Source organism: Arachis stenosperma, chromosome 3 (genome assembly GCF_014773155.1).
Source record: "Arachis stenosperma cultivar V10309 chromosome 3, arast.V10309.gnm1.PFL2, whole genome shotgun sequence".
Lineage (NCBI taxonomy): Eukaryota > Viridiplantae > Streptophyta > Magnoliopsida > Fabales > Fabaceae > Arachis > Arachis stenosperma.
Genome location: NC_080379.1, coordinates 58,697,594 through 58,709,595, shown reverse-complemented (window position 1 = coordinate 58,709,595; position 12,002 = coordinate 58,697,594).

The following is a 12,002-nucleotide window of genomic DNA, read 5'->3' as shown; positions in this document are numbered from 1 at the left end:
ACAAGAAGACTTGTCAAGAACAACTTGAAGATCATGAAGAACACTATGAATGCATGGATTTTCGAAAAAATGCAAGAAAAATTTTTTAAAGCATGCAATTGACACCAAACTTAAAATTGACTCAAGATTCAAATAAGAAACACAAAATATTTTTGGTTTTTTATGATTTTCTAATTTTTTTAATATTTTTATTAATTTTTTTGAAAATAAAGTTTAGAAAAACGAAAAAGAAAAGAAAAATTTTGAAAAAGATTTTTGAAAAGAAAATTACCTAATCTGAGCAACAAGATGAACCGTCAATTGTCCATACTCGAACAATCCCCGGCAACGGCGCCAAAAACTTGGTGGACGAAATTGTGATCACATCAATGTAGTATTCTTTGTTGTTGTATGGAATCATTATTATGGCACTTATGTGTGGACACAACTCCGTTCAACTAACCAGCAAGTGTACTGGGTCGTCCAAGTAATACCTTACGTGAGTAAGGGTCGATCCCACAGAGATTGTTGGTATGAAGCAAGCTATGGTCATCTTGTAAGTCCCAGTCAGGAGGATAAAATTATGGAATTTAGAAAATCAAATATGATTAATAAAAATAAACAGAAAATAAAATAGGATAGAGATACTTATGTAAATTAATAGTAGGAATTTCAGATAAGTGTATGGAGATGCTGTGCTCCTCTTGAATCTCTACTTTCCTATTACATTCATCCAATCCTTCTTACTCCTTTCCATGGCAAGCTGTATGTAGGGCATCACCGTTGTCAGTGGCTACATCCCATCCTCTCAGTGAAAACGTTCCTATGCTATGTCACAGCACGGCTAATCAGCTGTTGGTTCTCGATCATGTTGGAATAGGATCCATTGATCCTTTTGCGCTTGTCATCACGCCCAGCAATCGCGATTTTGAAGCTCGTCACAGTCATTCAATCCCAGAATCCTACTCGGAATACCACAGACAAGGTTTAGACTTTCCGGATCCTCATGAATGCCGCCATCTATCTAGCTTATACCACGAAGATTCTGTTGGGGAATCTAAGAGATATGCGCCCGGCCTAAGGTAGAACGGAAGTGGTTGTCAATCACGCGCGTTCATAGGTGAGAATGATGATGAGTGTCACGGATCATCACATTCATCAAGTTGAAGTGCAACGTATATCTTGGAATAAGAATAAAAGAGAATTGAATAGAAAGTAATAGTAATTGTATTGAAACTTGAGGTACAGCAGAGCTCCACACCCTTAATCTATGGTGTGCAGAAACTCCACCGTTGAAAATACATAAGTGAAAGGTTCAGGCATGGCCGAATGGCCAGCCCCCAAAACGTGATCACAGGATTCAAAATACAATCCAGGATGCGATTATGATAGTAAAAAGTTCTATTTATAATAAACTAGCTCCTAGGGTTTACATGAGTAAGTAATTGATGCATAAATCCACTTCCGGGGCCCACTTGGTGTATGTTTGGGCTGAGCTTGATCTATCCACGAGCTGAGGCTTTTATTGGAGTTGAACTCCAAGTTATGACGTGTTTTGGGCGTTCAACTCCGGATCATGACGTTTTTCTGGCGTTTAACTCCAGACAGCAGCATGTACTTGGCGTTCAACGCCAAGTTACGTCATCAAATTCCGAATAAAGTATGGACTATTATATATTGCTGGAAAGCTCTGGATGTCTACTTTCCAACACCGTTGAAAGCGCGCCATTTGGAGTTCTGTAGCTCCAGAAAATTCATTTTGAGTGCAGGGAGGTCAGATTCCAACAACATCAGCAGTCCTTTTTGTCAGCCTTTTTCAGAGTTTTGCTCAAGTCCCTTAATTTCAGCCAGAAATTACCTGAAATCACAGAAAAACACACAAACTCATAGTAAAGTCCAGAAATGTGAATTTAACATAAAAACTAATGAAAACATCCCTAAAAGTAGCTTGAACTTACTAAAAACTACCTAAAAACAATGCCAAAAAGCGTATAAATTATCCGCTCATCAGTGGCTTCTATGATTCTCAGAGAAGAGAGGAGAGATGAGTTGCTGCTGAGTACTGACTAAAGAAGATGGGTGATTTAGGGTTCAGCACTTCATTAGTTCGTTTAAGCTTTTTTTTTGTAAGGACCAAACGACGCCGTTTAGAAGGTTTATTTTAAACCCAAAACCGCCAAAAAACCAGACGATTCTGCTGATTCACCGGTTAACCACCGGTTTGACCGGTTTTTCACTGGTTTTTTGCCAAACGGTTTATAAGCTTACCTGGACTGGTGATGAGCGGATATTTTATACGCTTTTTGGGGGTAATTTCATGTAGATTTTAACATGTTTTAATTAGTTTTTAGTTAAATATTATTAGTTTTTAAGCAAAAATCATATTTCTGGACTTTACTATGAGTGTGTGTATTTTTCTATGATTTCAGGTATTTTCTGGCTGAAATTGAGGGAGCTGAGCAAAAATCTGACTTAGGCTGAAAAAGGACTGCTGATGCTGTTGGATCCTGACCTCCCTGCACTCGAAATGGATTTTTTGGAGCTACAGGAGTCCAATTGGCGCGCTCTCAATGGCGTTGGAAAGTAGACATCCAGGGCTTTCCAGCAATATATAATAGTCCATACTTTGCGCGAGGATAGACGACGTAACTTGGCGTTAAACGCCAAGTTCATGCTGCTGTCTGGAGTTAAACGCCAGAAAAACGTCATGATCCGGAGTTGAACGCCCAAAACACGTCATAATCTGAAGTTTGACGCCAAGAAAGGCCTTTACACGTGGAAAGCTTTAGTCTCAGCCCCAGCACACACCAAGTGGGCCCCAGAAGTGGATTTCTGCACCAATTATCTTAGTTTATTCATTTTTCTGTAAACCTAGGTTACTAGTTTACTATTTAAACAACTTTTACAGACATTCCTTGTACCTCATGACATTTTCAGATCTGAATTACATACTTTGTGATGGCATGAGTCTCTAAACTCCATTGTTGGGGGTGAGGAGCTCTGCAGCGTCTCGATGATTTAATACAATTCCTTTGTTTTCCATTCAAACACGCTTGTTCTTATCTAAGATGTTTATTCGCGCTTAATTGTGAAGAAGGTGATGATCCGTGACACTCGTCACCTTCCTCAATCTATGAACGTGTGCCTGACAACCACCTCCGTTCTACATTAGACTGAATGAATATCTCTTAGATTCCCCAACAGAATCTTCGTGGTATAGGCCGGATTGATGGCGGCATTCATGAGGATCCGGAAAGTCTAAACCTTGTCTGTGGTATTCCGAGTAGGATTCTGGGATTGAATGACTGTGACGTGCTTCAAACTCCTGAGGGCTGGGCGTTAGTGACAGACGCAAAAGAATCAATGGATTCTATTCCAACCTGATTGAGAACCGACAGATGATTAGCCGTGCTGTGACAGAGCATAGGAACGTTTTCACTGAGAGGATGGGAGGTAGCCATTGACAACGGTGATACCCTACATAGAGCTTGCCATGAACGGACCTTGCGTGTGTTGAAGGATTTCAAGGAAGAGTTGAAGTTCAGAGGACAAAGCATCTCCAAAACTCCAACATATTTCTCATCACTGCACAACAAGTAACACTTTTATTCTTTATTATTCCAACTTACAATTTTAAATAGTTTGGCCTCTTACAAGTAAAATCCAAATAACCTTGTTGACATCCTAACTAAGATTAATAAAATAAATATTGATTGCTTCAAACCAATAATCTCCGTGGGATCGACCCTTACTCACGTAAGGTATTACTTGGACGACCCAGTGCACTTGCTGGTTAGTTGAACGGAATTGTGAAAAGAAAGTAATCAGTTAGTTGAATTAGTTCTCTTTGGCACATGCCAAAGAGTCATTAATTAAGGATCACAATTTCGTCCACCAAGTTTTTGGCGCCGTTGCCGGGGATTATTGAGTTTGGACAATTGAAGGCTTATTTTATTTCTTAGATTAGGAATAATTTATTTTTATTTTTATTCTTATTTTTATTGTTATAGAGTCATTAAATCTTGATAGGATAGTTTCTTTTCAAAAATTTCTTTTCAAAATTTATTATTTTCTTTTAATTAATTGCTAATTTTCGTGAGTTTTAGTGTCTTGTTCTAAGTTTGGTGTCAATTGCATATCTCATATTTTTCTTTAAAATTTTCGACTTGTGATCTTTGTTCTTCATTAATCTTCAAGTTGTTCTTGCTTATTTTTCTTGTTTGATCTTGAGTTTTTCTTGCTTTGTGTCTTTTCTTGTTTCACTTGTGTTCCTTTTAAAGCACTAATTGGAACATCTGCACCAAGTGTCATATTTATTCCCAATTGGCTAAAGCATTGGTTTATATTCTTGATGAGGGAGCACCAGTACTTTTGAAAATCTTTTTCAAAAATAATTTTTCTTGATTTAATCTTGTGCCAAACTTTAAGTTTGGTGTTTTCTTGTTAATCTTTTCATAATTTCGAAAATTTTATTAAAGTTTTCTAAAAAATTTTAAGTTTGGTGTTCTTCCTTTTGTTCTTGGTGTTCTTGTGAATCTTCAAAGTGTTCTTGAGTTTTTCTTGTGTCTTGATCTTAAAATTTTTAAGTTTGGTGTTCCTTGGTGTTTTCCCTCCAAAAATTTTCGAAAATAAGGAGCATTAGATCTAAAAATTTTTTAATCTTGTGTCTTTTGTGTGTTTTTCTCTTTCATCATAAAATTCAAAATTCAAAAAAAAAAAATTTTATTTTCCAACTATTTTTAAAACTACTTTTTCGAAATTTTTAATATAAACTTCAATTTTCAATTTCAAATTTTTCGAAAAAATTTTCACAAAATATTTTCAAAATATTTTTTTTATATATTCCACTTTTTTTATTCCACTATTATAAAATAAATAATTCTCAACATATAAATTCTCAGCTTGTATTCCATTATGGAAGTAAGTATGAATGAACAGTCCAAGAGGACTCTGGGGTCATATGCTAACCCCACTACTGCTTCATATGGGAGTAGTATCTGTATACCCTCCATTGGAGTTAGTAGCTTTGAGCTGAATCCTCAGCTCATTATCATGGTGCAGCAAAACTGCCAGTATTCTGGTCTTCCACATGAAGAACCTACAGAGTTTCTGGCACAATTTCTGCAAATTGCTGATACAGTACATGATAAGGAAGTAGATCAGGATGTCTACAGACTATTACTGTTTCCATTTGCTGTAAAAGATCAAGCTAAGAGGTGGTTAAATAACCAGCCTTAGAACAGCATAAAAACATGGAAACAGCTGTCAGAAAAATTCCTGAATCACTATTTCCCTCCCAAACGGATGACACAGCTAAGGCTAAACATCCAAGGCTTCAAACAAGGAGATAATGAATCCCTTTATGATGCTTGGGAGAGATACAGAGAGATGCTAAGAAAATGCCCCTCTGAAATGTTTTCAGAATGGATGCAATTAGACATCTTCTACTATGGGCTTACAGAAAAAGCTCAGATTTCTCTAGACCACTCAGCTGGTGGATCTATACACATGAGAAAAACAATTGAAGAAGCTCAAGAGCTTATTGATACAGTTGCCAGAAATCAGCATCTATACCTAAGCAGTGAATCCTCTATAAAAGAAGAAGCCAAAACAGTAACTGCAGAACTCAGTCCAGTGGATCAGGCTAATGAATTCAATCAGCAATTAGATTTTCTAACTCAGCAACTAGCCGAATTTAAGGAAATATTACAGGAAACAAGAATGGCTAACAGGAACATGGAGGTGCAATTAAAGCAGACAGAAAAGCAACTGTCAAAACAAATAACAGAAGAATGCCAAGCAGTTCAATTAAGAAGTGGGAAAACATTAAATACCTCACTTCAAAGCAGCAAGAAGACAGGAAATGAACAAATAGCTACTCAAAATCCCTCTGAGGACAGGCAGAGCCCAGAAAGGGATAAAGCTGGCGCTGAACGCCCAGACCATGCTCATTCCTGGCGTTCAACGCCAGAAACAAGCATGGATCTGGCGTTGAACGCCCAAAAGGAACATGGTTCTGGCGTTCGAACGCCAGTAACAAGCAAGGAGGTGGCGTTTAACGCCACCCCAGCTTCCACCCCTGGTATTCAAACGCCAGTGGGTGATCAGTCACATACAAGTGCTGATAACAATCCTTCTAAAAAGGCGTCCCAACCCACTTCTGTAGGTAATAAACCTGCAGCAACTAAGGTTGAGGAATACAAAGCCAAAATGCCTTATCCTCAAAAACTCCGCCAAGCGGAACATGATAAGCAATTTGCCCGCTTTGCAGACTATCTCAGGACTCTTGAAATAAAGATTCCGTTTGCAGAAGCACTTGAGCAAATACCTTCTTATGCTAAGTTCATGAAAGAAATCTTAAGTCATAAGAAGGATTGGAGGGAAACCGAAAAAGTCTACCTCACTGAAGAATGCAGTGCAGTCATTCTGAAAAGCTTACCTGAGAAGCTTAAAGATCCTGGGAGCTTTATGATACCATGCACATTAGAGGGTAATTGTACCAAGCAAGCTCTATGTGATCTTGGGGCAAGTATCAACTTAATACCTGCATCTACTATCAGAAAGCTTGGTTTAACTGAAGAAATTAAACCAACCAGGATATGTCTTCAACTTGCTGATGGCTCCATTAAGTACCCATCAGGCGTGATTGAAGACATGATTGTCAAGGTTGGGCCATTCGCCTTTCCTACTGACTTTGTGGTGCTGGAAATGGAGGAGCACAAGAGTGCAACTCTCATTCTAGGAAGACCTTTCCTAGCAACTGGCCGAACCCTCATTGATGTCCAAAAAGGGGAAGTGACCTTGAGAGTCAATGAGGAGGAGTTCAAGTTGAATGTTGTCAAAGCAATGCAACATCCAGACACCCAAAATGACTGCATGAGTGTTGATATTATTGATTCTCTGGTAAGAGAGGTCAATATGGCTGAGAGTTTGGAATCAGAGCTAGAGGACATCTTTAAAGATGTTCAGCCTGATTTGGAGGAGTCAGAGAAGATAATAGAACCTCTGAAAATCCCTCAAGAAGAGGAGAAACCTCCAAAACCCGAACTCAAACCATTACCACCATCCCTGAAATATGCATTTCTGGGAGAAGGTGATACCTTTCCTGTAATTATAAGCTCTACCTTAGAGCCACAGGAAGAGGAAGCACTAATTCAAGTGCTAAGGACGCACAAGACAGCTCTTGGGTGGTCCATCAGTGATCTTAAGGGCATTAGCCCAGCCAGATGCATGCACAAAATCTTGCTGGAGGATGACGCCAAGCCAGTGGTTCAACCACAGAGGCGGCTGAATCCAGCTATGAAAGAAGTGGTGCAGAAAGAGGTCACTAAATTACTAGAGGCTGGGATTATTTATCCTATTTCTGACAGCCCCTGGGTGAGCCCTGTCCAAGTTGTCCCAAAGAAAGGAGGCATGACAGTGGTTCATAATGAAAAAAATGAACTGGTTCCTACAAGAACAGTTACAGGGTGGCGTATGTGCATTGATTACAGAAGGCTCAATACAGCCACCAGAAAGGATCATTTTCCTTTACCATTCATAGACCAGATGCTAGAAAGACTAGCAGGTCATGAATACTACTGCTTCCTGGATGGATATTCAGGTTATAATCAAATTGCAGTAGATCCCCAGGATCAAGAGAAAACGGCATTCACATGCCCATCTGGAGTATTTGTATACAGAAGGATGCCATTTGGCCTGTGCAATGCACCTGCAACCTTTCAGAGGTGCATGCTCTCAATTTTCTCTGATATGGTGGAAAAATTTCTGGAAGTCTTCATGGATGACTTTTCAGTGTTTGGAGACTCATTCAGCTCCTGCCTTAACCATTTAGCACTTGTTCTAAAGAGATGCCAAGAGACCAACCTGGTTTTAAACTGGGAAAAGTGTCACTTTATGGTGACTGAAGGAATTGTCCTTGGGCACAAAATCTCGAACAAGGGAATAGAGGTGGATCAAGCTAAAGTTGAAGTAATTGAAAAATTACCACCACCCACCAATGTTAAGGCAATCAGAAGCTTTCTGGGGCATGCAGGATTCTATAGGAGGTTTATAAAGGATTTTTCAAAAATCGCCAAACCTCTGAGCAACCTGCTAGCTGCTGACACGCCATTTATCTTTGATAAAGAGTGTCTGCAGGCATTTGAGACTCTGAAAGCTAAATTGGTCACTGCACCAATCATCTCTGCACCAGACTGGACATTACCATTTGAATTGATGTGTGATGCCAGTGACCATGCCATTGGTGCAGTATTGGGACAAAGGCATGACAAGCTTCTGCACGTCATTTACTATGCTAGCCGTGTTCTAAATGATGCACAGAAGAATTACACAACCACAGAAAAAGAGCTACTTGCAGTGGTTTACGCCATTGACAAATTCAGATCCTATTTAGTAGGATCAAAAGTGATTGTGTACACTGATCATGCTGCTCTTAAATATCTACTCACAAAGCAGGATTCAAAACCCAGACTCATCAGATGGGTGTTGCTTCTGCAAGAGTTTGATATAGAAATAAGAGACAGAAAAGGGACAGAAAATCAAGTAGCAGATCACCTGTCCCGAATAGAACCAGTGGAAGGGGCGTCCCCCCCTCTCACTGAGATCTCTGAAACCTTTCCGGATGAGCAACTGTTTGCCATCCAGGAAGTGCCATGGTTTGCAGACATTGCAAACTACAAGGCAGTGAGATTCATACCCAAAGAGTACAGTAGGGTGCAATCAAAGAAATTAATCACAGATGCAAAGTACTATCTTTGGGATGAACCATATCTCTTCAAGAGATGTGCAGACGGAGTAATCCGTAGATGTGTGCCTAAAGAGGAAGCACAGAAGATCCTTTGGCATTGCCATGGATCACAGTATGGAGGACATTTTGGAAGTGAGCGAACAGCCACAAGAGTCCTCCAAAGTGGCTTCTACTGGCCTACTCTCTATAAAGATTCCCGAGCATTTGTGCTTAATTGTGACAGTTGCCAAAGATCAGGCAACCTACCTCACAGTTATGCCATGTCTCAACAAGGAATCTTAGAGATTGAGTTGTTTGATGTATGGGGCATTGACTTCATGGGACCTTTCCCACCATCATACTCAAACACTTATATTCTGGTGGCAGTGGATTATGTATCCAAATGGGTGGAGGCTATTGCAACACCCACTAATGACACTAAAACAGTGTTGAAATTCCTCCAGAAACATATCTTCAGCAGATTTGGTATCCCTAGAGTGTTAATCAGTGATGGGGGCACTCATTTCTGTAATAAACAGCTTTACTCTGCTCTGGTACGTTATGGAGTTAACCACAGGGTGGCTACTCCATATCATCCACAAACTAATGGGCAAGCTGAAGTCTCAAATAGAGAACTCAAAAGAATCCTGGAACGGACTGTAATTAACCGTAGAAAGGATTGGGCAAGAAGCCTGGATGATGCTCTGTGGGCATACAGAACAGCATTTAAGACCCCTATAGGGACCTCTCCATACCAGCTTGTGTATGGAAAGGCGTGTCACTTGCCAGTGGAACTGGAACACAAGGCCTACTGGGCAACCAGATTCCTGAACCTTGATGCCAAGTTAGCTGGAGAAAGACGATTACTCCAGTTAAATGAGCTAGAGGAATTTAGACTCAATGCTTTCGAAAATGCAAAAATTTACAAAGAGAAGGCAAAAAGATGGCATGATAAAAAATTGTCATCCAGAGTCTTTGAGCCAGGACAGAAAGTTCTGTTATTTAATTCAAGGCTCAAATTATTCCCTGGGAAATTAAAATCCCGGTGGAGAGGTCCATATGTAATTACAAGTGTATCACCATATGGATACATAGAGCTTCAGGATAATGACTCTAACAAAAAGTTCATTGTTAATGGACAAAGAGTCAAACACTATCTTGAAGGCAATTTTGAGCAAGAATGCTCAAAACTGAGACTTGATTAAAACTCAGTAATAGTCCAGCTAATGACATTAAAGAAGCGCTTGCTGGGAGGCAACCCAGCCATTTACAAAGTTTATTTACTAATTAAATAAATTTTCTTTTTTTACAGGTATATGTCAAAGTCTCTTCAAGGTAAAACAGCAATTGGTTGAAGTCACAGAGTTACAGGGAAAATTGGAAGCTCACTGGCATGAAAAAGTCAGTAAGAAATACTTTGGGCGTTAAACGCCCAAAAGAAGCTCCCACTGGGCGTTTAACGCCAGTAAGGGTAGCCATCTGGGCGTTAAACGCCAGAAAGGAGCATCTTCTGGGCGTTAAACGCCAGAAAGATGCACCTTCTGGGCGTTTAACGCCAGTCTGCTAGCATCCTGGGCGTTCAGAAAAACGCCCAGTGACGAAGGACTTTCTGGCGTTCAACGCCAGAAAGAAGCACCAAATGGGCGTTGAACGCCCAGGAGAAGCAACATGTGGGCGTTGAACGCCCAAAACATGCACCATGTGGGCGTTCAACGCCAGGATGATGGGAGGAGGTACAATTCGTTTTTCTTCATAATTTTTCTAAATTTTTATGTTTCAATTCATGATTTCTTGCATAAACATGTTTTAAAATGTCATCTTTCAATTCTAAAATTTTTAATCCTAATTTCTAGAAACACTAATTTCTAAAATCCCTTTTTCAAAAATATCAAATATATCTTAATTCATAAGCCCAAATCTTTGTCCAATCCAATTCTTTTTCAAATATTTTTTAATTTCTTCTCATATCTTTTTCAACTCATCTTATCTTTATTTGAAAATGCCTTTCATCTACTCCTCTCCTTTCCTTTCTTTTGCTTGAGGACAAGCAAACCTCTAAGTTTGGTGTGATTTGCCATGATCACTGAGCTAAAACTCATTAAGATCATGGCACCTAAGAGAACAGGAAGAGCAAGGATGTGAACTTAAGGGAGCTGAAGCGTCAGAAATTAATTCTTGAAGGCACCCCACAGACTAGAGGAACATCCACTTCCCAAAATACAGGTTGTTAAGTTCTAATTCCAGCTTTAACTCTGTGATAGTATTATTATAGGATTTTACCTTAGAAGTTATATAGGAGTAGTAGTAATTAGTTTATCTATTTTGATTTTATTTCCAATCAAGCTATAATTTATTTTTCTCATCATCATCAGGCATGAATAAAGTAGTAGATTTTTTTTTAGAATAAAGAAGTAATTTATATTTTCGAGTTCTTAATAATAAAAATTATAATTAATTATGTGTGGTGGCAATACTTTTTGTTCTCTGAATGAATGCTTGAACAGTGCGTAAATTGTACTTTGAATTTGATGAATATTGGCTCCTGAAAGGATGAGGAACACGAAAAATATTATTGATGATCTGAAAAATCATGAAATTGATTCTTGAAGCAAGAAAAAGCAGTCAAAAAAAAAAGAAGAGATTTATATATATATATATATATATATATATATATATACAATCAAAAGGAATAAAAGCCAAGCAGCCCTTAAAACCAAAAGGCAAGGGTAAAAAGGATCCAAGGCTTTGAGCATCAATGGATAGGAGGGCCCAAGGAAATAAAATCCAGGCCTAAGCGGCTAAACCAAGCTGTCCCTAACCATATGCTTGTGGCATGCAGGTCCAAGTTACAAGCTTGAGACTGAGTGGTTAAAGTCGTGATCCAAAGCAAAAGAGTGTGCTTAAGAGCTCTGGACACCACTAACTGGGGACTTTAGCAAAGCTAAGTCACGATCTGAAAAGGTTCACCCAGTTATGTGTCTGTGGCATTTATGTATCTGGTGGTAATACTGGAAAACAAAGTGCTTAGGGCCACAGCCAAGACTCATAAAATAACTGTGTTCAAGAATCAACATACTACACTAGGAGAGTCAATAATACTATCTGAATTCTGAGTTCCTAAGGATGCCAATTATTCTGAAAATTTAAAGATACAGGGGGATGCCAAAACTATTCAGAAACAAAAAGCTACAAGCCCCGCTCATCTAATAAGAATATGAGCTTCATGTTAAAACTCTAAAATATTATTACTTCTTAATTTCTGTTAAAACCTATTTTATTTATCTAGTTGCTTGAG